The 26,461-nt window shown below is 54.4% G+C and overlaps 1 protein-coding gene across 4 annotated transcripts in view; it reads left to right on the plus strand.

Annotated features, from left to right (window-relative positions):
* The window catches only part of ITPKB (inositol-trisphosphate 3-kinase B), an 87,195-nt gene that overhangs the window by 46,881 nt on the left and 13,853 nt on the right, over positions 1 to 26,461 (plus strand). The gene's annotated exons all lie outside the window — the stretch shown is intronic.

Raw genomic sequence — 26,461 nt, forward strand, 5'->3', positions numbered from 1 at the left:
CTTTTGGGCATCCCCTAAGCCTACCACTGTGAAAGAAAAACAGAGAGAAAGGAAAAGAAGAAAGAGTCACACATTGGCATCTGGGTCTTTTGTGCTGGGGCTGCTTAGAGCACCAACGGGGAGCTGCTGTTCCAGAGTTGGGTTTCCGCATCCTCTCTGCCTTGGGACACCTGTCACAGATTCCCAAGATCTAGCTCTACCACCAGATTGGTCCGTGTTCGTAGGGAACAGGGGCCATGCTGCCATGTGGTGTGTGCCCCTCTGGGACCGGGCTGCCAGCAGAGCCTCTTAGGGCTGAGTGGGAGGGGAGAGCGTGGGCGTGAGTCCCAGGGTAGACAGACCTGTCTTGGGCAGAGCTGTTTGGGGTGACACAATCCTGTTTAATTACCACCCACATTGGGAGGTAGAGCTGTGGCCAAAAGCACTTAGACTCTCTCTAAGTCTACACCTCCTCCCGAGGCGGATCTTGGACGTGGAAAGGGGACTGGGGGTGGGGAACCACATCTGGAGTGTTGTGCAGGCTGAGTTCCTGCCCTGCCCATCTCCCACACCACGTTTGGCTTTTGTTGTTTGCACAGCTCCTCCCCAAGGAAGTGTGACTCTCCCTCCCTCCCAGGGTTCCCTTTGAAGGGCGCAGTAGCCCTCGGCCTCCCTCTTATTCAGACCAGACATAGGCTAAGCCCCAGTGCATGTGGTTGTTCACAGTCCTTGGCAGCATCCACCAAGGACCTAGTACGTGCCAGGCAGCATCCTGGGATGGCTAGTTCTTCAAACAGTCCCGTGAGGGATATCTTATTGCCCCCATTTTACAGATGAAGAAAGTAAAGCTCAGAACCTTTCAGCGGCTTGGCCTCAGTCACACAATGGGCCAAGTGCTGCAGCCGGGATTCAAACTTCTGTTTCCTTGGCTCCAAAAACCTTTCTCTGCTCTCCCTTGCTACCTTGCTGGTCACTGCCAATCAACAGCAGTCCCTTGGGCTTCCTCTGTTCTCAAGAACCCCGCGTGGCTTGTTGAATGTTTACTCACTTTTTCCTGGTTCTTTTGGGGTCACTGTGACCAAACACCAGCCCAGTGGTTCTCCCCTAGGAAACATGTGGGACCCTGGGAAGTGTGGGGGCCTTCACCAATCCTATGCCAGATTGCAGTCCCCACCACTTAAGTCAGAAAATCTGAGATCGGGACCCAGGGAGCAGCGGTCGGAAAGCCCACAGGTGATGCATGTGTGTAGCGGTTACCGACCGCTGCGCACACCCACCCGTCTCTAGCTGGTGGTGTTCCTGTGGCTCCTTTCAGTAACGAAGATGGTGGCACCTGCCTGGGAGCCTTCAGCCAGCCTTCTGGGTGGCCTGCCTACCTTGCTACAAACTGTTTCCAGATAGCTCTGCAATGAGTTCTTATTTGATGGTGTCTTTCTTCCTGTGAGTTTTCAAGCGGTATCTGAACTCCCAGCCCAGGCCTGGGTGACAGAGGCTAGGATATGGACAGTTGTTTTGAAGGGGGAAGTGAGGTATCGTCAGGAGAGCTGAGTTCTGCAGGCTTGCCAAAAGATGGTCTGCGAATAGCCCTGTGCTCACTTGACCCTTTTTCAGTGCCTAGGCTGTGGCATTTAAATATTGCAGGTGGGAAAGGGCAAAGCATGGACCCAGATGCACACGATGCAAAGCTATGCAAACTGGATTTTAAAATAAAAGCCTGCATAATTTTTAAATCAAATCTCTCACCTTGATGGTGGAGTTCCTCTGTGTGGTGCAGGCTGTTTGACATCAGGCAGAGGCCTCGCTTGGATCTTTGCTGCAGATTTATCCATTTCTACACTTCACCTCTTGCGCTCTTGCCCATGGGGGTGTAAAGACAGCTTGGATTCAAGCTCTGGCACAGTGTCAGGCACACGTATGTGCCCAACACAACGGGCATTCCTGCCCTTTCCTTTCCTTCCCATTTTCAAGATGCTCTGCTGTAGGAAACTTGCTAGCCAGCCCCATGGTGAATGAGTGCCCCTGAGCAGCAGAAGCCCCTTTCTAGGCCAGAGCGTGATCCTCAGGCTGGGAAGAAAGCCAGCCAGCTTCTGCCAGGGAACCAGCAACAGCCCATGGACTGAGACCTTCTCAGTAGACCCCCTGGTCTAAGGTGGGGAGGGGAGGCAGACAGTCAGTTTTCGGACCACGGTGCACGGCTATGAGGTCACCAAGGCATGAAATCATCCTGCCATCCTGGGCGAATTCTGGTGACAGGTCCAAGACCTTCAGTCCTGGGCTGACCACTTTCTATCTGGGGATTTTTCTTGAGGCTATGGAGGAACACACCCACTTAGCCTACTTGCAGGGTGTGTGTGTGTGTGTGTGTGTGTGTGGTGGGAGGGGTGAGGTCTTGCATTCACCCAGCACGAGGAGCAACGTCTCCCCTTTCTGTTTCTCCCACCGACAGGCTAGCTCTGGTGCCCAGTAGGTTTCAAGGTAGGAGGGCAGCGTGAATCCTCAAGGAAGAGAAGGCACTAAAAATGTCTCTTGGACAGTGGTTCCCTCCATCTGCCTTTTCTTGGGCTTGACTGCATCTCAACCAAGCTGAGCCTGTTCCAGGAAAAGTTCCTAGTACGGTGCTGTCTGCTTTACCAACGTCGTTGCTGAAGGGCCTGGGCCCCCTTTGTCCTCCCGCCCCAAAGTGTGAGATCTTGCTTCCTTTTTAACGCCAAAGAATCGTGGGTAACTTAGCACAGTGGCTCATGGTGAAGTCCAGTCTGCAGGGGAGCGCTCACCTCCTGTTCCTGGACAAGGCCCTAAAACCACCATCTGTCTCTTCGGGGGAGAGTTTCTGTACCTCCTGCCCAGACTCGGCTGCCCTCAGTCTTTCCTACCTCCGTTCCACCTTCTGCCAAAAGGGATTTAAAACGTCGGTGCTGCCTGGCAGATCTCAAGAAATAATACATCTCAAGAAGCAGAGCACTCTCTCAGGGGTCGCGAGGATGCGGGCCCCGCCCCTCACGCTCCGCTCCGTCCTTCGCCACGCCCCCTGCATCGCGTCACGCCTCCCCGAGCTTGCCACGCCCCCTGCTCGCCGCTTCGTCCCGCTTTCCTGCGCTCTGCCACGCCCCTCGTGCTTCGCCCCGCACCGCTTCGGGGAAAGGGGGCCGGCAGGGCTGGGCGCCCTCCCTGCTCGGAATTCGGTTTCCGGCCCGGTCCTGGTACCACCAGCCAGCTGCGTAGGTCAGGAGGTGGTGGGTACCCGGAGCCAGCCGGGGCCCAGGTGTCTAGCTCAGTGGGAAGCACCAAGATCTGGGGGTTCCCACATGTCCCCTTAACCTCCGGTTCATCGAATCGATGAACCCTCCTCTGGTTGGAGCACGAACACTTGACACTGGTGAAGACTGGGATTTCAGAAATCAGAAATTAGCCTCTCCTTCATTCTCTCCGCAGCAAAATATAATTTAACACAATAACTCATGAGTTTGTTCAAAACACTTTGTATGTCCACTGTAGATAATTGGATAAATCCAGAAAACACAAAGAAATAAAAATCACCTATACTCTGTTAGACATTTTTTCTAAGCACTGAAAAAATTCTTCATGTCAAAATGCAGTTTTAAGTATACTCTTTTGTGTCATTCTGATAAGGAAGAAAAGGTCCATTCTCTGATCCACTTTCTCCCTAAAAACCACTTCAAAAGGGAAGCAAAATCTGAATGCGGGTCAGTCCCCACAATTCAGCCTTTTTTGAGACTATCCCAAACCACGGAATTTCTGGGCCAGCCATTATTTGTGAGCTAATGTGGTTAATCCTTCCGTTTTGTGGACTGACTCTCAGAAGTGACATTACTTGCTAGGGGGTGCGGAATTAGCTGCAGACCTGGGACCCAGAAGAACCCGGGCTCTTCCCCAAAGCTAGGCTCTTCCCCCAACTCCAAGAGCACAGAATAGGACCGCCCCTTCCGATTGGAGATTTATAATAAGCAATGCAGAGAAGGGGAGAGGTTACATTGCAAAGGGACAGTTTTATTTGGTATTTTGGTACATTCTAAACTCTTTTTACAAATGGCAACAAAGCGACATCTCGTAAAATTCTAAGTAGATACTGACCCCCATCCCCTGTTAGTCGGAAACACCAGCAAGTCAGTGCATGGAGAGGCAGAGGGCTCTGTTTTGGAGAGGCGCCCAGTTCTTTGGGACACATGGAGGGATCCCTGAAGAAGTTGGCCTGGAGCCTCGGCCTGCCCGTGGGCCCGCTCCTGCTGGTCCGTCCTCTAGGCAGCCACCTTTCCAAATTGTTGGTCTGTCAATATTACTTCCCCCTGGGACTTGTCCCCTGGCATGCCCTTCTCTCCAGCATCCACTCTGACCCTGCTATCTGTCTCTTGCTGGGAGGATTGACTCCTTCATTGTTACTTCCTGGGAGACCTCACGGGTCACATGAGAAACCTCCTTCTGGATAGCAGCTTGGAAGAAGGGCACTGTGAGGTGCGCAGACCATGTAAAAACCTGACCAAAGCCTTAGCCCGGCCTAGCTCATTTTGGAATAGACAAATACTGATTTTAAGAAAAAAAAAAAAAAAAAAAAACACCTAGAAACCATCTAATGGGGTCTCACAGTGTCCCAAGCTCATTCTATAGACGGGGAAATGGATGGGACAAGCCCGCCTGAGGTCTCCAGGTTTCTAACCAGGAGACTGGGCTAGCTGTTCCCACGAAGGCGTGGCCCCTTCCCTTCTCCACTAGCATCTGCCCATGGTTTATACTTTACTCCCTCTGGGGTGGGAGTCTAGGGTTTTGCACCACCACATTGGTTTCTATGTACAGGCCGAAGTCCATGTGATGGCAAGCTTTCGTTTTTTGTCGTTCAGTTTTGTTTTCTAGCGGCTGTTTTTGTCATGCTGAGTAACGGTCACTGGGGGATTGGTTCTTCTGCAAGATTTTTCGTATGGAGAATGTTAGTCAAATAACCTTTGTCAATTTCCATGCCCGGTGTCGGCTTTGGATAGGCATAGAGGTGGACCCATCCGTTTAAAAACAGACACCCACCTCCTGACTGGCAGCATGTCTTTTTTTTTTTTTTTTAATTCCTTCATTTGATGTTTTCCCAAGTATTCGAGTAATGCCTGTACACGCCTGGGCTAGCAGGTACACATGTGGGATACCCCGCGGGGACATGTACGCTGGTGACACTAATCTCCCTCTCCTCCATCCCGTCCCTCTTAATCCCCGCCAGCCGTGTTCTCTTCCTGGGCAGCTGAGCTGCCCCAGGATTGTTTTCGCATCTGTAACTCGAGGACGATACCTCCCCTTCTGTGAAGGAGAGAGGACGGTGTACCTAGCAGGTGCTCTGTCAATGGCGGTGGCGATGTGGGGGTGCACATTTGGGCTGCAGTTGGTTGGATTTTGCCCTGTGTGGAAGGGCTCCTTCGGCATTCCCACTGTTTCTCATTACTCCTCCATCCTAACGACTCGGGGGCGGCCCAGAGTCCTGCGGGGTGGCCAGGTGGGCAACCGCGTGAGGAGCCGGGCCCAGAAGGCACAGTGGGAGCCCATGCCTTGGCCTCCTCGAGCCACTGCGATGTGGGGCTGAGTTCCAGGGTTTCTGGTCAGGGCAGAGTGGTGGGGCCGGGAGTGGGGGGTGTGCTTGTTTGAGGCTCAAATGAGGTTAGAGAAGGAAGGAAGGAGTGACTACTTGAAGCCCCACCCCCCACACTTTCTCCCCCTTCCTCCCTCTCTGGAGGAAATGTCAGACAGCTCCTCCTGCTTCTCTCCTGCACACATACCTCTTCTTGCCTTCTCTACCTTGACACAAAGGTCTCTCCCCAGCCCGGTGGCATCTTGCCTAGGCTGCTAATAATAGACAAGGGTAGATCTGCCAGGCCGTGAATCAGAAGGCCCGTCCCAGTTCTGCTCTTGCACCGGGATCCTGGCAAACTCTTGTGGGACTGACTTGGTAAATATCCTTTGTGAGCAGAATAGGCCTTTGTGTGTCCTGGAAACTCCTGCTCTCCCTCCCGGAGGGTAACACCCTCCTGGAAGGATGGTGGGGATGCCTTTGGCCTCTAGACTTGAGGAAAACAGAGCTCTGGGCTTCCAAAGCGGCCCCCCGGGGCCAGGAAAGGAGGGTTTGCAGATTTGGCCAAGGAGCAGCTGAGGTGCTCTGGGCAAAGAAGTGTGAACAGAGAGGACTTGCGAGACCGCATTTATTTCAGCTCTACTTACAACACAACACAGGACGCCTCGATCCGTCCTTTTCAAGGCTCTAAAGCAGAAATGTGTGGAAGAAGAAAAGTGGAAGAATTACAGTTTCCCTATTTAAAAAAAAGTCTGAAAGCATACTTAGCACTCCAAGGTTTTGTTTTTGTGACTTGATTGGATAAACTTACTTAGAAATTGTTTAAAAATGCCTCTGGGCTGTTAGCTTAATGTTTTTTTTTTAAATCAAGGTTGGACCTCCATTCGTGAATGGATTAAATTAAAATATCTTCAGGTTCCGGGCTGATTCTCAAGGCACTTATGCAAGATACCCGGCACCTGGTCCTTGTCTGTGGCTTACAAAGCATTTTCACAGCTGGGTCCTCCTCCCGTGGTTGTGACTGTAAGCTTGGGAGCCGGACGGGGCCCGTCTGGTTGTCATCCCCATGTTACGGATGAGGAAGCCAAGGTCTGGGAAGGGTGAGCAGGCTGCTCAAGGTCATGCGGGGTCAGGGGCCAGAGTCAGAGCACAGGGAGGCCGTGATTACACCGTCCCTGTTGCCTTAGACATCAGACTGCCTCGCAGGTGAGCACGGGCCAGAAGCCTGTGTACACAAGGCATTAGGGAGGCAGCCAGATGTTCATTTTAATAAATGGAAACTATGACTCAGAGCTAGAGCCGGCCTGACCCTCCGAGCAGGCAAATTAGTCATTGAAGGGGAAGGCTGGTTGGTCTTGGGATTGGAGAGCATGTGGGAGCGGGGGGCCCGTGTCACTGAGTGCTCCCCGCTGCTCGCCCTCACACTCCGCTGAGCACACGCTATAGGCAGCTGGCCGTTCTGCAGAACTGTGGGTTGAATTATGAAGAAGGCTCAGCAGGCTGAGCTGGGGACGCAGTCCCGCGGAGATGGAGCTGAGGGATGAGCGGGGAGCCAGAGGCCAGCCCTCGAGAAAGCCTTCTGGAACCCTCCGACTATATGCCTTATTCCTCCGTATGGCTCTCACAACAACCGAGGATGTGAGCTGAGCGGTTAACAATATCACCGTTCGTAGAGAGGAAGTCGAAACCCAGAAGCAGGAAGGTTGAGTAATTTCCACAGCTAGTAAATGGCTGGGCTGGGACTCCAGCCTGGGTCCTCTGACCCTTTCTTCCAGAAAGGGTCCTGGCCCCTCCGTTGGCTCAGGCTGAGGGGAACAACGCTAAGCATTTTCCCAAGGGCTGAGATGTCTCTGGAAAAGAGCAGAGCTGTGTCCAGGCCCTGCTCTGTGCTTTGGGGTTTGGGGGTAATTGCACGGAGTCTTGGGCCCTTGGCTCTGGGGAGTGTTTGTGCAAGCATTTCCAAGTGTGGTGGCTTCTTGCACGCCGCTAGTGGAAAATTGTAAGAGTTCCATTTTCCTGTTTCAAGTGAGCGTTTCCCCTCCTGGGGTTACAGTAACCACATCCTCCTCAGCACCCAGTGGAACGTGGTAAACACCGGCGACAGCTGAGTGTTCCCTCCTGAGTGCCTCACTGGGTTCCTTGTTTTTTCTCTTGTCTTTAAGTGCACACACACACACACACACACACACACACACGGTTTTGAAGGACTGAGCTTGTGTCTCTGTGGTTTTAAGACTTCAGGGTAGGGGTGCCTGGGTGGCTCAGTGGGTTAAGCCTCTGCCTTCAGCTCAGGTCATGATCTCAGGGTCCTGAATTGAGTCCGCATCAGGCTCTCTGCTCAGCTTTCCCCTCTCTCTCTGCCTGCTGCTCTGCCTACTTGTCATCTCTCTCTCTCTGTCAAATAAATAAAATCTTAAAAAAAAAAAAAGACTTTAGGGTACCCTGCAGTGCCCCCCTGGAAATGGGGACAGGTACGGTTTTCACCAAGGTGTTTTGTCAACCAGCTTCATTTTGGCAGGGAGCTGGGTTGGAGTCAAGTTAGTCAGACTACTGAGTCATTCATTGGAGGGGTGGGGGAGGCGGGGGGCGGGCAGAGGCATGTGGGTCAACTGCTGAGACAGACACGGTGGGCTCCTGGGCACGACCCGCAGGGGACACTGCGGCAGGTTTTCTGGAAGCGGCAAGGGGAGCAGAGCAGGACTTGGTGGTCAGGTCATGAGGAGAAAGAAGGAAGCAAACAGGGATTCTAAAGAAACTGAAAGCCAAGGGGCGGGGGGGAGGGGTGTCAGGGGGAGTAAAAAAGTTGCAAGAGAGGCTGTTAATTTTAGGAATCTTAAAAAATACCTTAGTGCTTTAAAGACCTATTTATAAGGGCTGGTTTGGGTCACAAGAATTTCTGAATCCCCCTACCACCAGCCCCTCACCGTGTTGCTCAGAGCCTTTGAAAACATGGATTCCAGCACGACAAACTTCTTGTGGCCCAGAACTGAGGGCCCCTGGCTCTGGGGGGCTGGCCAGTAAGCTGGAGGGAGCAGTGGAGCTGAGGCACATGTGGTGATCCCACCTCTGACTCTCTGCTCCCTCGTTTCTTTTACCTAGAGACTGTGGCCCCAGGATATTAGCCTGGCTGTCATCTTGGAAGATTGGCTGCATTTTCCTTTCCCTCCCCTTCTGTTCTCCACCTGACACCATGACTGAGCCAGAACGGGAAGTAAAGCCCCTCTTTGTGTCTGTGCCTCAGCTGTACACATCATTACACAGAACAATAGAAAAGCAGGTCTCTAAGCCCGCCTGGCAGAGCTCACTGGGCAGATGAAGCTGGAGCTCCCTACAGTTCTAGCCGAGCTGGAAATCAAAATTGCACACAGGCTTGTGGTGCTTCCTACTTTTGCGGATCGAGAGGACGGAGCGGAAAGGACGAGAGATTCAAAACATATGCCACGTATCATGTACACAAAGTGCCTTTCGTGTTGCCCTATGGCTGTGTCGAGAGGCTCCAGACCGCCTTGAAGAGCTTTGCACCCATGCGTAGGGTTCGGGAAAATCCCTTGATCGGGAAGAGCCGAGGCTCTTTGAAATGCTTGCTGCCCCCAGATGGACCATGTTTGTCTGTCTGTCCATCCTTCCGCAGAGGACTGTCAGGGACTTTGCTGTGCCCACTGTACGTCGGTCCAGCAGTGCGGACAGTGATCCCTTAGCAGACGCATTTACTGAGCTCTCTCTCACCCCGTGTTTGCAGCTGGGGACAAGGATGAATCCCACCGGCTCTGCCCTGGAGGAGCTCACAGTTTTGTCTTTTCGGTGGGAGGGTTCTGCATATTCCTTTCAGCCCTCTGGGGCCTGCAGGTACTATGTGAATAGTGGGAGGGCCATCACAGGAGCTTTCAGCTTTGTTACCCCCTCCGCTCAGGTTCCTGGGCTCCTAGAATTCTGCGGGGTTCTATTTCCGGAACAGTGTCCCGTCCTGACCTCATTGAACCTGCACAAAAGGGAAAAGAGCCCTGCTTCTCCATCAGATGAAGGGACAGTTAGGAGGGGGCAGGAATTTATTCACATCACCTGTTTTTTTGTTTGTTTGTTTGTTTGTTTGTTTTTGGATGTATATTCCGTGAATTGTATAAAAGAAACTAACCGTGTTGTAGATGTTTCGGATGTAAAGACAATGTAGGGTGTCCATCATTGTAATCCTACCATCATAACTAAACATAACGATTCTGTTGATTACTAATGAATTGGTCAATATGTATTCTGTTTTAATTCAAAAAGATTTGAGGGTGCTTCCTCATTTGTACAGCATAGTACAATAAATAGCTTAAAAAATCAGAGCCAGAGACCAAATAGTTTTGTCAAACTCAGTATAAACAGGGGCGCCTGGGTGGCTCACTGGGTTAAGCCTCTGCCTTCGGCTCAGATCCTGATCTCAGGGTCCTGGGATCGAGCCCTGCATGTGGCTCAGCAGGGAGCCTGCTTCCCCCCTTTCTCTGCCTGCCTCTCTGCCTACTTGTGATCTCTCGCTCTCTCTGTCAAATAAATTTTTTTAAAAAATTAAAAAAAAAACTCAGTATAAACATGGTATGCAGACATGCACACGAATATAGCTATTCTTACAAATTGGTGTGTTTCCTCCCAGCCTTTTAAAAGCATGTACCCGACGGGGTGCCCGGCATGCCTGGCCGGCTCACACAGTGGAGCGTGCTGACTCTTGGTCTCAGGGTTGTGAGTTTGAGCCCCATGTTGGGTGACTTAAAAATAAAATCTTTTTTAAAAAATTAACTCTGTACGTGTTTTATGGCTTATCCTGCTTCCTCCCACTCTCCCCACCCCTCTCCCCACTGAATATTAATACAGACTTTTCCATGTGTCTTTCTAAGGCTAAGGACTTTAATGATCAGACCAAGGATGTGCCTGAGATTTACTTGATCATTCCTCTATTGTTGGCGTCAGGCTATTTTCAATGCTATTGTGAAATAAACAATGGCATCATTTAACATCTTGGTGCTTGTAACTTTTTCCATAGTTCCTTAAGTAGATTTCCAGAGGAAAAATAGCTCATGAAGGATTTAGGGATTTTGATGGCCTTCGACACACATCCCTGGGCTGCTTCCTCCTGAGGGTCACCAGCAGGTATTGGTCCTTCCTGTGTGTCCTCCTCCCCGCCCCTGAGCCCTCCTGTTACTATTTTTCTGGTTTCTCACTAATTTCACAGGGAAAGAACACACTGTTTTCACTATGTGTAGGTTGCCAAGTTTATCTCTTGGCATCTGAGGGGTTTTTTCACCCCTGAGTTATATACAAAAGGTATTAAACCTTCTACAGTAATATATTTTATAAATACTTTCTCCAGTTGATTTGGCTTTTACTCTGGTTTGGTGGATTTTTTTTGCCTTTGATCCTTAGACGTTTTACATTTTGGATAGTCCAAGAAAGCTCTAGTACTGTGCTCCCTCGTTTCTGTCCATTATTCTAGGGACTGTGGCCCCAGGACATTAGCCCGGCTGTCAGTTTAGGAAATTGGCTGGGTTTTCTTTCCCGAAGTCTCACCTTCTGTTCTCCACCTGATATCTCATCCGGGATGCTGAACCAGTGGTTTTATCCTGCATACCTGGCACCTGGCGTGGATGATTTTTCTAACACTCTTCTCTCCTGGAAGACAAAATTATTTTCAGCAATAATCAAGAAATAAAGCACATAGTGAAGATGGCCAGAAAAGGATTGCAGTGAAATTTTCTTCTGCTGAATTTTGTATATTTAATCATGCTGGTAAAACAAAACAAAACAACTGTATATGGTGAGGGAGGATAGTAATAGATCTAGTACTTGTTATTTTTTTAATTGAATTTTATTGTAATTCCAGTCTAGTTAACATGGAGGTTTATATTATTTTGGGGCATATAATACAGCGATTCCATACTTTCTACATCACTCAGTATAATACTTGTTAAATACATAATGCATGTTTAGGAGAAAGGGAGAAATCACGCCTATATATGGGTCTGTGGGAAACATTCTAGTTTCTATTTTGAGTCTCCTGTACATTTGTCAGACTTCCTAAGACCTGATCTCCTCTGCCTGTTCATGTTTGGTGGACAGAGCTGGTTTGCCAGACTACCTTCCTTTATAGCGGACTGCAGAGCACCTCTTATTGATTTTAATTTTGAATAGTTTCCTTCCATGGAAGCAGGGGAAATACAAAGAGAAACCATCTTAAAAATGAAGATGAACATGGCAGAAATTCACCAATTGCCCCTTTCCGTAAGTCCGGAAATTATCCTACTGTCCTTACCTCTGTTTCTCCGGGATTGATGCAACATTGCTGCTGATGAGAAATTTTAAACGTCCCTAAAGCTGCAAGAGTGTCCTTGACCAACAGGCCAGAGAGAGGGAGCCCCGGTCTGTCTTCTGTGCTCCCACCATCAATTTCTGGCCTGCTCTGGACATTCCGGAGGGGACTCTGGAGGGGATGCCAGCCGTGCTGAGTGGGGCCCCCTGCAACAGATTCCGAATCCTGTGACTTTGCCCCGAAGCACGAAGTCTCCTTGTGCATCTCGTCGGGGGCGGGGGGGGGGGGGCTGACTTCACACCTGAGAGCTCCTGAAGTGGGTGGCGTGCGGTGTGATTAAGGATAGCTAACGTAGCTGGGAATTTGAAATTCACATGTATTATTAAAATAAAACAGTTAATGCAGCAGATGTATAGAATCAGGAGGCTCGGAGATGGGGAAGGAAGGCAGGTGGGTGTGTGTTCGTCCACAGTTGCCAGCTCCTGGTGATAACATTTCATTATAGTTTTGTTTGCCCTCTTCATTGCTTGCCTCTGAGGTTAAATGGCCTAGGGCTTGGTGCTGAGCTAAGCTGTTCTATATGGGCCTTTTTTTTTTTTAAAGATTTTATTTATTTATTTGTCAGAGAGAGAGAGCAAGAGCGAGCACAGGCAGAGTGGCAGGCAGAGTCAGAGGGAGAAGCAGGCTCCCTGCGGAGCAAGGAGCCCGATGTGGGACTCGATCCCAGGACGCTGGGATCATGACCTGAGCCGAAGGCAGCTGCTTAACCAACTGAGCCACCCAGGCGTCCCTATATGGGCCTTTTTTGTTTCTCTGTTTTTTTGCTCAAGCTTTTTTCTCCAGGCCCAAAATTACACAGACACACACACACACACACACACACACACACACACTCCTCTTCCTTGCCTTTCACAGTGTAGCTTAAGTGCCACCTTTTCCCAAAGGCTTCCTTAATCTAGTTCCCGTCTCCTAAAGAAACTAAGTCCCCGTGGCCCAATGCCTGGGCCTCTGTAAGGTCACTGATGGTCCTGTACAGTTACTCAGCCCCGTGGACTGTGGCTCCCCAGGACACAGCACGGAACCCCCTACCGTACACATTGTGGGATTTGAATGGGTGCAAATCATCCCAACCAGCAAAGTGCAAAGAGGAGGCAGCTGAGCCATCAGATCTGGGGTTTCAGGAGAGAGTCCCAGGGCCTGCTTCTGTCAGGATAGGGCCAGGAAACTGGGGCAGGGAAGGGGCACAGCAGTTTCGGAGGGACGGCTCATGAAAGGAGGTGGCCTGTTTGTGGGGCCAGCGTGAGCCTGGGTGTGGGGAGACCCGAGTCTTGTCTGCTCAGCCGTGGTCTGGGTGCACGGGGGTGCAAACTCCGGCGGCTTCTTGCTCTGATGTGCAGAGTATCTCCCTGGATGCCTTTTGGGGGGCTCTGTCTTCCTTGTGTGCCCGAGCCCCGCTCCTCTCTGCTGCCGGCTCTCTGCATTTGCCTCTTTCCCTGAAGTGCTGGTCCTTGGAGGCCACTGCCCTGAGCTCTTAACCTCCGGGCAAAAGTGAGCCTTCCTTTCCAGGCTCAGAACACCCTCCTCACCCCATACCCCCAACCTTAAGTCAGACTCTGGGGTTGAGTTGGGGATTCTGGTGACACTCCACTTCTGTCTTCCCGACCAGGCTGAGTCTGGGGGGCGGCTCCCAGTGGTTTAGTTACTAGGCCCTGGTTGATTCCTGAGCCTGAGAAAGCAGTGTGCTGGGGCCGAGGGATTCAGGGTGGACTAGCCGTTTGATGTCCTGAAGACAGTCCCTCCACTGGAGGGGACACTGCAGTACAACCCGGTCACGTGAGTCTGCTCTGAGACGTGCAGCACACAGACATGCGAGGTCTGGGGCACAGGGGCCATGGAAGGGATATGGTCCCTTTGCTTCTGCACCAGGCTAAGGGACGTGAGGTCTGAGGAAAGCACAAGGAGGAGGTGATGCCTGGGTGGGGTTTTGAAGGATGAAGATTTCTTCTCTGGGCACATTTCGTGAGGTGTCTCTGCCAGAGCAAATAGTCCAGAAGGCTCAGAAGCATTAAGCAGTCTGATATGTCTCAGCAAACAGGTGGTTTTTCTTCAGTATGGGGGGGGGGGCGGTGGTGCCTAGAGGGGCAGGCAAGAGCCCTCCGGGATCATCTGTAGGAGTCTGGTCTTTATCCTGAAGGCTTTCAGGAAGCCAGCAAAGGTTGGTTTGTTTGTTTGTTTATTCACAAGAGATGGAGAGCCAGAGAGGCAGGCAGAGGCAGGGGGAGAAGCAGGCTCCCCATTGAGCAGGGGCCCCAATGTAGGACTCGATCCCAAGACCCAGGGATCACAACCTGAACCAAAGGCAGACGCTTTACCAACGGAGCCCCCCAGGCGCCCCGCCTGCAAAGGTTTAAAGCAGGGAGGCGCCTGAAATTGACATGCTGAGATTTAAATTCTAGAAAGTTTTTGAGGCTGAAATGTAGAGGGCCTGCCTGGCGGCGTGGGTCATCCATGGTATTGGCCGCTGGGCTGTGGATACTCAGAGGCATGGATCCCTCCAGTTTGCCCCTGGCATTGGTTGTTGAGTTTTATGGCCAACATGTAACACGGGGCTTCCCCCTGGCCCAGTCCAACGCTATCATGTCTCCCGTCCCAGGCCGGGCCGCGGCTGGCAGTCTCCAGTGGCTGGTGCCCCGGTTCTAAATTCTGCTCTTACCGATGGGGGGCAGAGGCCAGTGAGGGCCTGCGCTGCTCAGCTGTGACTCAGTGTTGTTCCACTTCTCTGGCAAGCAGACAATGAAGTCCCCACTGTGGCGGCGTGCTCGGGTGGCTCAGAAGTCCCGGCTTCTATTTCAGCTCCCTTTGGTGACCACTGAGCTGCGTCGTGGGCTTCCACTGCCCCACTCGCCTCTCCCCAGACTCTTCTAACTAGAGAGGCCAGTTTTCCTCAGGCATTATACTTGGATCTTTTAGCCCCGAATGGCCAGTGTCCTACCTTGCATATGGTACAGTCAGGTGTTCAGAGTGTCCCCTTGCTTTCCTACATCATCCTCTGTGAGGTCTGAGGCGTGGAGAGTGCTGTGCATTTCCTTTCTTTGTGCAGATGGAGAAACAGAGCTCAGCGCAGTAGGTCACAGGTCTGTCCACACTCACGGCACAGGCACATGGACTACTTAGGACCAACAGAGGTCCTGAGCCCATCCTCGGCCCATCCCCTTCCTCTTTGCCTTTAAATCCAGCGGGTTGACGAACCTGCTGTCAGGTGCTGGGCAGGTGCTAATGTGGGAAGTGGGTCTGGTGACCCATCTCCAGGTATCCTCTGAGGTCTAGCTCTTAAGGGATGCCACACCGAACGGTAGGCCACATATCGCACAGATGGTTGGAGATCTGAGTTTTTGTGTGAAATGTCCTCATTTGTGTCAGCAACTAATTTCGAAAAAAATAAATTGTTGCCAAAGAACATGACTTCTGGCTAGCGTCTCTGGGCCACATCATGTGGTCACATGTCGCTAAGTGGCTGTACTCTGGGTCCGACTGAGGGCTGAGGGGAATTTGACTCGACTCCCCCAGGTGGGGCAGGGAGCGGACCTGACTTGGGGAGGGAAGGAGGAAAGAGTTTTCGAAGCTGCCGGTCCATTCACGACCTGCTGGCCAAGCCCAGCCACCCGCATTCCCAGGCCACATACTCTCCATTCTCCTCCTGGGTCACCCTGAATTCTGGGGTTCTTTACTGGTTTAGTGCCTTGCTTCCTTTTCCCAAGATTGAAATGACGACCGCTTGAAAATATTTTCTTTAATTGGGTTTTTCCTTAGTGACCTCGCTCAGAGACAGATGTGCCCTAAGAATAGCCTTGAAAGTTAAGGGGAAGAAGCCAGCCAGCTGGTCCTGTTCCCTAGAAGCGATGTCACAGTTCCTAAATGTGGGCCATCCCCAGAGGCCTCTGAGGGGCCGAGCCTGCCAGAGGTCTGTGGCCACGGTGAGCCTCCGGAGTCCCTCTCTGTGGGACAGAGTCCTTCCTGGTAGCTCTCAATCGCCGGGAGGACAGACTTCCCACCTCTTTCTCCAGGACACGCGTGACACCCAGCGGATGGCAGGTGCGGGTCACACCAGGGCTGCTCTCTGCGCTTGCTCAGCTCCTGCCTCTTGCTTATGGCCAGAGCATGGGGAGAGAGCGCCCTGTCTGCCCGGAGCAGCCCGTCCTCCAAGCGCCTCTCTAGCTCCTCAGGTTCAGGGCCAAAGCCCTCAGCAGGAAAGATTTACTCAGCCTCTAGCCTTCCAGAATTGATGTTTCAGATGACCCACTCACGTCTCTGAAATCATGCTTTATTGCCCGCAAGTCAGGAGGAAGGAGGGAGGAATCTGAAATAACTTTCTGCAGGGGGCTGTCGTGTAGCTCACAGTGCAAGGGCTGTGTTTCTTGGCCCTCTGCTCTGTGACGCTAGGGGAGAAGGCAGGAGCCCCCGCAGCTTTGGGAAAACCCATGCGAGCTGCTGTAAGTTATCTCCATATAAACTAAATGCAAACTCACTGTAGCTTAAAGCAAAAAGTGAAGCCAACCGATGTGGGTGTCCCTGCTTGGTGAGGGTGGGACCCCCCCCTGCTGTTGGCCCATGCAGGCCTCCAGGGGAGGGGTTGGAGGCAGGACCTCCCAGGTCTGCCCTCCAGTTGGACCTTGGGCTTCTCTGGCACTGGGAGGCCGGGGGACTCCCTGCCTCTCCCCGCAGACTCGGGCTGCCGGGAAAGTGCTCAGTAAGCACTCAGGGCCCAGTTGACAGAGACACACGGGGAAGGGCAATGAGTCAGTCTGTTTATGAAAATCACGCGTACCAGCACAGACGTCAAGATGACCCGGGGGACAGCTGTGTTCTGAGAGCTGATGAGTCTGGCTCATACTTGGGGGTTCGCTGCTGCGTCTTTTCAGCAACCTGTTTTCTGTGCCTGCAGTGATGAATGCATGAACAGATGCACTGTAGCTCCAAAAAGCCCAGCTCTGTCCTGATGGGCTCCGGGAGGTAACAGGAGGCTGGGGGACTCAAGGAGGGATCCAGGGCTGGGTGCTGCTTTGGAAACAAGCCCTGGGTTTCTGACCATCATCTCTGCAAGCCCACATTCCCGTTTGCTGACCACTGCTTAACCCCAGGCAAATCCGTGGGCTCTGTCAGAAATATGAATTGTACCAACGCATCTTGCTTGCTTAGAAATACTTCCTAAATACAGCTCAATATTTGATGCTGCGTGGAAGTTCTCGTGTGGCATTCCTGAAAAGTTTCCGTCTTAGAAATTCCTTTCGTGGGAGTTCCCAAAATGTGGCTTCGGAGTTAGCCCAGACTAAGCCCCTTTGCAAATCTCTTACGAGCACTTTCTGGATGCTCAGAAGCTACTTAGAAGGCAGTATTGTGTCCGTGAACATCCTTGGCCCAGAGAGGGCAACCTTTAAAGATGTTATATATTTATTTGAGAGAGAGAGAGAGAGAACACGAGGGGAGGGACAGGAAGAAGCAGGCTCCCCCACTGAGCAGGGAGCCCGACTGGGGCTCGATCCCAGGACCGCAGGATCACAACCTGAGCCAAAGGCAGACGTTTAACCTACTGAGCCCCCGCAGATGCCCCCAGTGAGGTCACATTTTAGCAAGCTGAAGGTGGAGGAAAGCTTCTGCTCTGTCTAGTGGTCTCTGATTCATAACCCAAAGAGTTTCGATCTCAGGGTATCTCCAAATTCCCAAGAGTGTGAGAGCTCTTAAGCCAGGAGGGCTCTGTTGGTAGCAGCACTGTGCTTCTGAGAACTGCAGGGACGGACGATGACCTTTTAGATCCCTCAACATTGTACAGAAAACCTCCCTGCATTTTCCTGGCCGTCTAAATGTCATACCCCCCATGTGGGACAAAAACGGGCAGCTGAGCTCTGTTGCCTAGTGGAGGCTTCCGGAAGAAGCAAAGAGACTTCTTTTAGACCATAGTCCCTGGGGGAGGGGGATTGGGGAGCAGAGTGTCCGCTGGGGACACAGGCTGGTGGCTCGAAGGCCAGGCTGTCTCTCACAGCTGTCTCCAGCACCAGGCTTCCGAAGGAGCAGCTCCTGGGCCTTCTGGACTTCCAGAAAGTCTGTTGAACGTCGGCCCAAGCTCCCCCAGAGTTCATTTTGAGGCAGGGAATGGGACCGTTGTGGGGACCCACTTCCTGCCGGCCATGGCCTTCACCCTCTGCATGTCCCTCATGGGAGGAGGGATCCAAAGGCCTGTGCTGCGGAATAGAAGAAAAGGGGCCCAGGACATGCGGCTCACGTCTTCTGAGCCAACATGGAGCCTCTCGGCCGTTGTTTTATCTCCCAGAGAGGCGCCCCCTGTGGGACTCAGAGACCAGCCCCCTCCCGTGGGAGGCGTGCTGTCATCACATCACTAGGTTACTGGATGCTGGGTCTGGGGCCCGCGCTACACGCAGGGAATTTCATCCAAAAAACCATCCTGACAGGCAGGTGGGATTCCTGTTCTGCATCTGAGCTGGCAAGAGGCTGCTGACCCACCAGATGCCGCCAGCCAGGAATGTCAGCCTCTCCTCCTGGCTCTATGCAGCTGGGAGGTCGCAGACCCTGGAGCCAGGATGCCTGGGTTCTGATCCTGCTTTTGCCACTCACCCGCTGTGGAACCTGGACAAGCTGTGTCCCCACCCATAACCTAGGAGAACGAGAGTCCCTGTGCGGTGTGTCGAGGCACTGGTGTCCCACCGCCATGATGCTTACTGAGCCTGGCGTCTGGCCCTCGTACTCAGTACCTATTAGCTGCTTATTCCATTCCTGGTGCAGTGCGCATGCCGTGGGGCTGGCCTGCCCCCACTAAGATTGCTTAGTCTCCTGGAGCTGGGAGGGGGTTGAGGGCCTCCAGCGCCCCCAGGCCAAGGAAGAAGTGGGAACAGGTGTGTAGGGCCAGGCTGGCTCCCCCACCCCCGGGGGCAAGGGAGGGGGGTGCTGTGTAGCCCTACTCTTCCTTGCTGAGCAATGAGGACCTTCAGGAAATTTCCACCCTCTGTAAATGGGCTTTGTGTCTTTGCGTTTTACCAAAGTGAAAATAAGGTCTCTGAGGAAGGATAGGTGAGGTTGAGGGAGGGAAGGGCCCTGGTGTGTGTCACAGGGGTGTGCCCCCCCTCCCGCCAGCTGGGCAGAGCCCTGGGTGCCCTTTCCCAGAGGAAAAGCTGAGCTCTTCTGACCTGTGAGCTTTGTCCACTGGGAGGTCAGCTACTGGAGGCTGCCCTCCCCCACCCCAGGGCCCTTCCTGGCCTGGCCTCTCCCCGTTTCCTCCTATTGTTGGTTCCCAGCCCCCAAGGTCCCGAAGCCTGGCTCCTGGTGTGAGAGGTGCACTAGGCCTCTGTGCGTTCGAGGTTTTCCTCTACCCCTCCCTCCTCTGTCTCCGTGTGTGTCCTTCTCCCTCCATCCCCCGCTTCTCCCCACTCCTCTGTGTTTCCTCTAGCCCTCCTTTATTATTTTTAGTTCTTAAGAGGATGAAGCCCAGGAGGGAGGAGGAAGGAGGAGCCAAGTTAGTGACCTTCCAGACCAGAGATGGAGCCTTTATGGGCCCTGCCTGGTAGGGAGTGTTAGGAACATTTCCATTTTGAGCGAAGGGTACCTCCATCCCTGGCTAGCCAACCAAGGCTGAGCTGGCAAGATTGCAGGTCCCTGGGACGCCAGCTCCTCCTGCAAAGCTTGGAGCTGGGGAGGAGGGTGGGTCTGGAATGTGCACTGTTAGGAGAGCTTTCTTTGCTGGGTGGACTGACCTGAGTGAAGGGGAGGGGGCGCTCCTCCAAACCCCATGTGGAGATGCTTCTGGAAAAATCCAGGCCCCAGCAAGTGGATGGGAGAGGGTGGGAGAGGGCCGGAGAGCAGGAGTGTGGACACATAAGGCCGGAAAGGCTTCAGGGAGTGGCAACGTGTTTATGGGGGGCCAGCTCCCTCCTGTGGCAGCAGGGGGCATTCGCTGGCTGGGCCAGGGCAGCCCCCTGGTTGAGATCTGGGAGAGTCACCCTGACGAGGACTCCTGTGTCTGGGCCCAGAAAGTGGGCCTCTCGTTGCCACGGGAAGGAGGGAGCTCACCAGGGGTGCAGAGCTGGGCAGCCATTCAGGGTTCTCCTGGCTTCGGCCAGAATGTGCTGAAAGGCACTAAGTGGCTGGGGCAGCCCCCCGCACACGGGGTCAGCAGGGCCAAGCTCACATCAGAAGTGTCTACTCTAAAGCAGCAGCTGGAGGTCCCGACCAGGCCCTCCACCCCAGAGCCTGGGCTCAGCGGCCCTCACCATGAGAACCTGGGCCAGCTCCCACCTCTCACACCTGCAATGGCCGAGGTAGCAGGCCTCAGGGGCTAGAGAGGGCTGTCCGGCCCCAGCCCAGCCGCCCATTCCACACTCCGGGTACTTAATCCACCCTCCATTGCCGGCTTCTCCGAAGGGCAGGCAGGAAGAGCCATACCCCGCCATGACCTCCGGGGAAGGTGTTCTGAACCCGCCCCCCCCCCCCAGCCTGGAGAACATCACGTGAGGAGACGGGAATAAAAGAAAACATTCCTCAGGTCTTTTTGCAGAAGTCTTTGCGTTTGGTTTTTAGGGGAATTTTCTTGTTTGTTAACGTGGGGGATGGCGGCTGGTCTTAAAGCCCAGACTCTTATTTTTAGCTGGTGCGACCTGCCCTGCCAAGTCCTTGGGCTTAATTTTTCCGATGGCTCGGGGTCTTGGTTTTGGAAGATCTTCCCTCACCAACCCCCCTCCACCCCCAGGCGCACAGCTCACCGCTGGCGGGGACGGCTTTCGCTTGGGGCCCCAGCCAGGTTTCTAAGCGGGGCTCCAAGAGAGAGCCGTCGGGTCAGGGGCCCCTACCTGCCCGGGCATGCCAGCTGCCGGCTCGGAGGCTCTGCCAGGGCGAATCCAATGAACAAAGTTGGCTGGCCTGGGCCTGGGAGCAGTGCGGGTTTTCCCCAGCACAGAAGGGAAGGATCACCAGGGAAACCCCAGCTGCTGTTTCAGAGAGACCAAAAGAAGAAGGAAGAAAGAAAGCATTCTTCCAAACATGGACACCTCAGTCAGTGACTTTTGCTCAGCCTTTTGCAAGAGCAAAACAAAGGCACTGAGGCAGAGAGGGCTCTTCCCTTGGGGGGGAGCTGGTCTCTCGCCCTCCCCTCTCAGGACTTTGTGAGGTGGGCCTTTCCTAAGTGTGGGTCAGGGAGGTGGTGCTGGGAATGCACTCAGAATGAGGCCCAGTGGGCCTGTCGGCAAGGTCGCTCTGGGGACAAGAGTCCTCGCTGTTGATCTGAGGCTGTGTTAATTGGGAGAGCGGCTGATAGGCCCAGAACAGGCAGAGAGGATGGGGAGCAGGGTGGGTGCTGGTTAGCCTGTTGGCTGGAACAAAACAAAATCCTCTGAATTAAATGGTGGGGACCAGGAAGCTGTGTGACCTTGGGCAAGTTCCTTAACCTCTCTGAACACCTGTCCTCCAGTGCAAAACAGAACACACTGGTCAGTGTGGTGAGGGAGGAGACATCAGTGATGTGCTCAGCTGGGTTAGGACTGCTCGCTAATGCGCGTGCACCCACACATATGCCCCAACCCCCAGTCTCCGGAAGTGTTGTCTTGGAGAATCCCAGGGTCCAGAGAAGAGCCCCTTTTCTGACATCTTCAAGATTTCTCTTCGTCTCTCTTACCCTTAGAACAAAAACAAATGGAGACTCTGTATAATTATCGAAAAAGAAAAGTTAGCCAATGGGCCAGACTATTTCTATAAAAGGGAAGTGCTGGAGGAAAAAGCAGAAAATTGGGTTCCGGAACCGATTCGGTGGGAAAAAGTTAACAAAAGTTTGTAAAACCCCTTTTGTTAGAAAATGAAATGTGCGCAGCAATCTCACTGCTTACCCCTCAAATGCTATACTTCGGGGCACCTGGCAGACCTCTACATATGTGAAATGGGGTGATTTGGCAGCTTTGCTGATTTTCTGACCCAGAGCCTGGTGTCGGTGCCTGGGCCTGGCCAGCTCCGGCTGTCCCCTGAGGCCAGGAGCTCCCAGCAGCTGGGAGCACCTAGGGGGAAGCTTCTCGAGCAGTGAGTCACACAGTTAGCTTCTCTCCTTGCCCTCTGGCAACGATTTGACCTGCTGGAAGCGCCCATCTGGGTTCTTGCCCATCTGCCTTGCCTTGGAGTGAAAACTAGTTCAATTACCAAAAAAAAAAAAGATACAGAAGAAAAAGCAAAATGAACACCTGAGGTTGTCTTGTCCCATGAGCACCTGCACACCTGTATTATCACATCCTTGGTCCTCCCTGCCACCCTGTTTGGGAATGCAGGGCACATGTCACGTTCTTGAGCCCATTTTGCAGATGAGAACACTGACGGGGGCAAAGGGTCCAGGTTCAAACACTTGCTCGCTGCCACGGCTGGGAGGTCCACAGCTACCTGGGAACCTTAGTTGGCATCGGGGGGCTCTGACCATGGCCCCAGGGGGGCCTGTCGGATTTGGTCTCCCTCCTCCAGAATCCTGTGGGGCTTGGCTCAGCCTGCAGGCCGGGCTGACCAGGGTGTCTGCTCAGGGACCCCCCTGCAAGGGAAAGCCTGGTGGGGCCAGGGGTCTGTCTCTCAGGAGACTCACACTCGTCCAGATAAGAGCTGGTGTGCATGTGTGCGCAGGGAGGGCCTTCTGGAAACACCCAGAGGGCAGGCTTCCTGGGCAAGGTGGGTCCGATCTGTGCTGATTTAGCGGAGTCCTCCGCAGTCATTCTTGGGGAGAAGTCCTGAGGGCAGAGAGCGACACTCTTGCAGGATTCTGTGGGTAGGCGGGGAGAGGTGTGTGGAGCCCTGCCTGCCTGCAGGATCTCCCTGGCCGGGGAGAGTACATTTAGTGAACTGCTGCTCATACTTCCACGGGAGGATGGGGGAATGGGGGGGTGCCGGCCGCCTGAACGTATGCAACCCGTGAGGCAGTCCTTGGAAAAAGGAGTGTCTGCCTCCAGTGTCACCCCCCTTTCTCCCCACCCTACCCCAGTTGCTGGCTGCGAGGAGCAGGCCTGAGAGGGCCCCGGCCTGGGCAGCTCCTGTGAGGGAGGCTGGGCACTGGGCTTGAACACCTCCATGAGGTCCACTCTCTGCCCAGCCCATGAGGAGGAGGACAGAGCAAGGCCAGACCCAAAGAACAGGCAGGAGGGGAATGAGTGCTTTGAGCCCCCAAAGAGAGTCTCAGGCACTTACAGTGGAGCCCTCCCCTCCCCCCAGCACTGAAGAGCAGCTCATAGTCATAGGCCAAGGCCGAGCAGGTCAGGATCCAGCAGGTCACCTGCTCCCGCCAACGGGCTGAGCAGTTGGCCCCCACAGGAGGCAGGGACAGCTTCCCAAGTGGGAGAGCTGGGTGGCCACAAAGCACCTTGAAGAAGCCCCACGCTTGCTTCGGGCTCTGCCATCCTCGTGTTGACAGTCTTACGAAGTTCTAGACAAGGAATCCCATATGTCATATCCTTGGTCCTTTGTGGGTGACCTGGCTTCTCCCCCCACCCAGTCCCACTCTGGGTCCCTGCTCCCTCCTCCTCACTCCACCCTCCTTGTCTGCTCCTTGGAAGACGAAGGCCAGACTCCGAGGTGATCCTGGTCAGCCCTTCCATCTTTCAGAGGCAGTGCTCCCCTGCAGCGTAAGCGGGCCTTCTGGGGGAGCAGCCAGAGAATGGTGTTTCCCCAGGAGCCACAAGCCTCACGGGGAGGCTCGCATCAGATGCTGGCCAGGCTGCCTCCCCTGGGCTTGGGCCAGGGACTTGTGGCCCTGCTGGCTAGGGGACCGTGTCCGCCCTGGGCGCTTGGGGGCCTCTGGGCTGCTCCGGGCCTTCTGAGGCTAGGGCAACCTGTGCGCTTGGAGGCTTAATGAAGGCGTCTGCCCGCGTGGGCCCCCACCTCTAGAGAGCAGCTTCGCGTGTGCCAGACATCCGGGTTCCCGCCGGCCGGTGATGCAAGGCGCTCGAAGTCTGAGCTGCTGGGACGGTCTGGCTGTGGTGCGAAGGCTTGTCTGGGCTGGGCCAGGCTCAGGCACCAAGGGGGTAGAGGTCTGTTTTCAGAGGTTTTTCCTCCCCCTACATACTGCGCCACATTCTCTGACCTGTTTCCTCTCCCTGGCCTGGCAGGTGCGAGGGGACGGAACTCCCTGGAATGATTTCCAAACATCGGACATCTCCAGGCCTCTCCCCTCCCCCGTCCTGCTGGTTTGGCGTTTTTGTTCCTAAATTGCAGCCGGAGCATAGAGTGAGGCCCCAGCTCTCACCGAGCGAGGTACAGCCTGCAGCAGGTCCCCTGCACTCGTGGAGGAAACAGAGCAAAACCCAGATCATTCTTATTTGACCAGTGGGGGTGGTCCGCGAGGGGTCTGTGTGGCGGGGTGTCACCCCCCTCGGTAAACCGGCACCGTTACCTGAAAGAGCTCACTTGGGTCGGCTGACCGCAGAGTCCAGACGAAAGCCTGCCCTAGGGCACTGCACCTGCTCGGCCGGGAGGGCCTTGCGTAGTTCTTCCTTTCCTGTGAAGGGCTTCGAATAGCATCCCAAGTGCAGCCCTCCAGCCCTGGTCAGATCTGGGACGTATCTGGGGTTTGAGTGCCAGGTATAGCGTGTTTCCCAAAGGCTCTGGGCTCCTCTGCTAAAGGAGGCTCCGAAGACTCACCCTGAGCAGAGCGGCTCCCTGACCACCCAGGGGACCCATTTTGAGGAAACCCACCGCCTGGTGGGGGCAGGGGTGGGCTGACTCCCTCCCTCTCCCGGTGCTCCCACGGCTGTGGCCTGCACAGTCCTTTCCCAGCCCAACTGCCACCTGCCCGTGCTTTCTCTGGGTGGGGCTAGTCACATTCGGCACCGGCTGGGTGCCCCCAGCATGCAAACCCACAGGCAAGAATGTTTCACCGCCCTTGACCGCCCTGGGCAAACTTGGCATGGAAGGACTCTCGTGGCCTTGGCCCTTTTCGTGGGAGAGGCAGCTTCCTCATGCCGGGAAGGAGCCTGAGCAGAAGAGCTCAGCATGAACTGTTGAGGACCCCCTGCCCCCCGAGTCCCCCCTCCTCTTTGGCTCAGACTCTCCCACACATACCCCATCCTCATGGAGTGGCTTTTGCTCCTGCTATCAGGGGAACGCATGTGCTGATCCCATCTGACAAGTCGGGGGGAGGGGTCCACCTGCCTCCCCCGCACCGTCACGCTGCCCTGCTCCAGGCTTCCCGGCCCAGCCTCCAGAGCTGGTGTCGGCCGCTCACCCTCAGCCCCTGCTGGACCCAGCTGTTCCAGACCCAGGTTCCATCCCACGGGCCTGCAGGAGCCTTCTCCCCCAGGTCTGTCCCCGCCCTGCCTCTGTCGGTCGCAGCCTCCATGAAGGCCTTCCTTCCCAGCACCCACCCATCTTGGCATGCCCCTCGCTAGCCTGGGTTGTCTGTCACCACTGCACCTACAGATACAATGCGAGGTGACATACTGCCTGTGGGGGACACCAGCCCTTGAGGGTCCAGCTGTGCAAGGAGCCTGGGAGACCAGCGGCCCCTCCCTCAGTAGGTAGAGGAGGACTCTAAGGCCCCAGAGGGGCAGGGAGGGGCGGCGCAGGGTGGGTTTAGTTGTCCCTTGGTGGGAAAGTGGCATGGGGTGGGTCAGCCCTGGGCAGGGAATGCGTGTCCTCCTGCTCCCACACTGCACCTGTCACACCCCTGTCCCCTGCATGGTGGCTGGCTGTGTGCTCTGGCTTGGCGCTGACCTCAGCATCTCCCCCACCGGCCCCTCAGGCCACCGCCCAGGCTGTAAGAAGGTTTTTCTGTTGTTGCCCCCCCACACTGCGCGGTCTGTGCCGCCTTCTGGGTGCTGAGATAAGTCACGCCTCTGCCTTCCTTAGCCTTCTTTGGTGATCTCCATCAGAAGGATCTAGAAGATCAACCTTGCCAGTGGAGGCCCCGCCCTTTTGTCACATGGCCTGGCGTAAGAATAGACTAGGTCTTGGTGGCGGGGTGAGGGTTTCTGGCAGGTTTAGTCGGGAGGAATTCTCCTTAAACAGATTTTCACTTGAAGGCCTGATGACAGAAGCAGCTGAGTCTCGGCAAAGAGAGAAAACCCGGGGCGGCTGATTTAACCTTGAATCCACCTTGGCCGCCCGCAGCCTCTGCAGGGATGGGGCCCCGTCTTGAGGGTGATAGCTGGCGGCTGTGGGGCAGGGAACCAGGACATTGCATTTACAGGGTCCCCCCAGCCAAGGCGGGGGCCCTCCTCCTCGTCCCCCACCCGCCACAGAGCTCCTAGCTTCTCCTTCCCCTGCGCAGAGCCCCGGAGCCCCCCCGTAGCTTCGTGCTGTGGTCTTGCTGGCTGGGGACTCGCTTTCTCAGGGACCTGTGGCACTGTTCAGCGCAGGTCCCCACCCCCCTTTAGGGACGCCTGTGTTTGGCCTGTGGTCTTCCCGTGGTCTTCCATCTCAGATTCTGTCCCAAAGTGAATGCGGGGCTGTGTGCTTCTGGAGAAACATGGATTGGGGGGGAGAAGAAGACCTCTGTGAGGCGGGCGTGTGAGATGGAGGTTTTGCAGGCCAGCTTCATTTCATCACTGACTTCCAAGGGCTCGGTTCTACCCGTGGACGGGATAGTGATGGCCCTGCATGCTTCTTGCAGAGTAAAATAAGGGACT

This window comes from Mustela nivalis, assembly GCF_964662115.1.
Source record: "Mustela nivalis genome assembly, chromosome: 16".
Classification (NCBI taxonomy): domain Eukaryota; kingdom Metazoa; phylum Chordata; class Mammalia; order Carnivora; family Mustelidae; genus Mustela; species Mustela nivalis.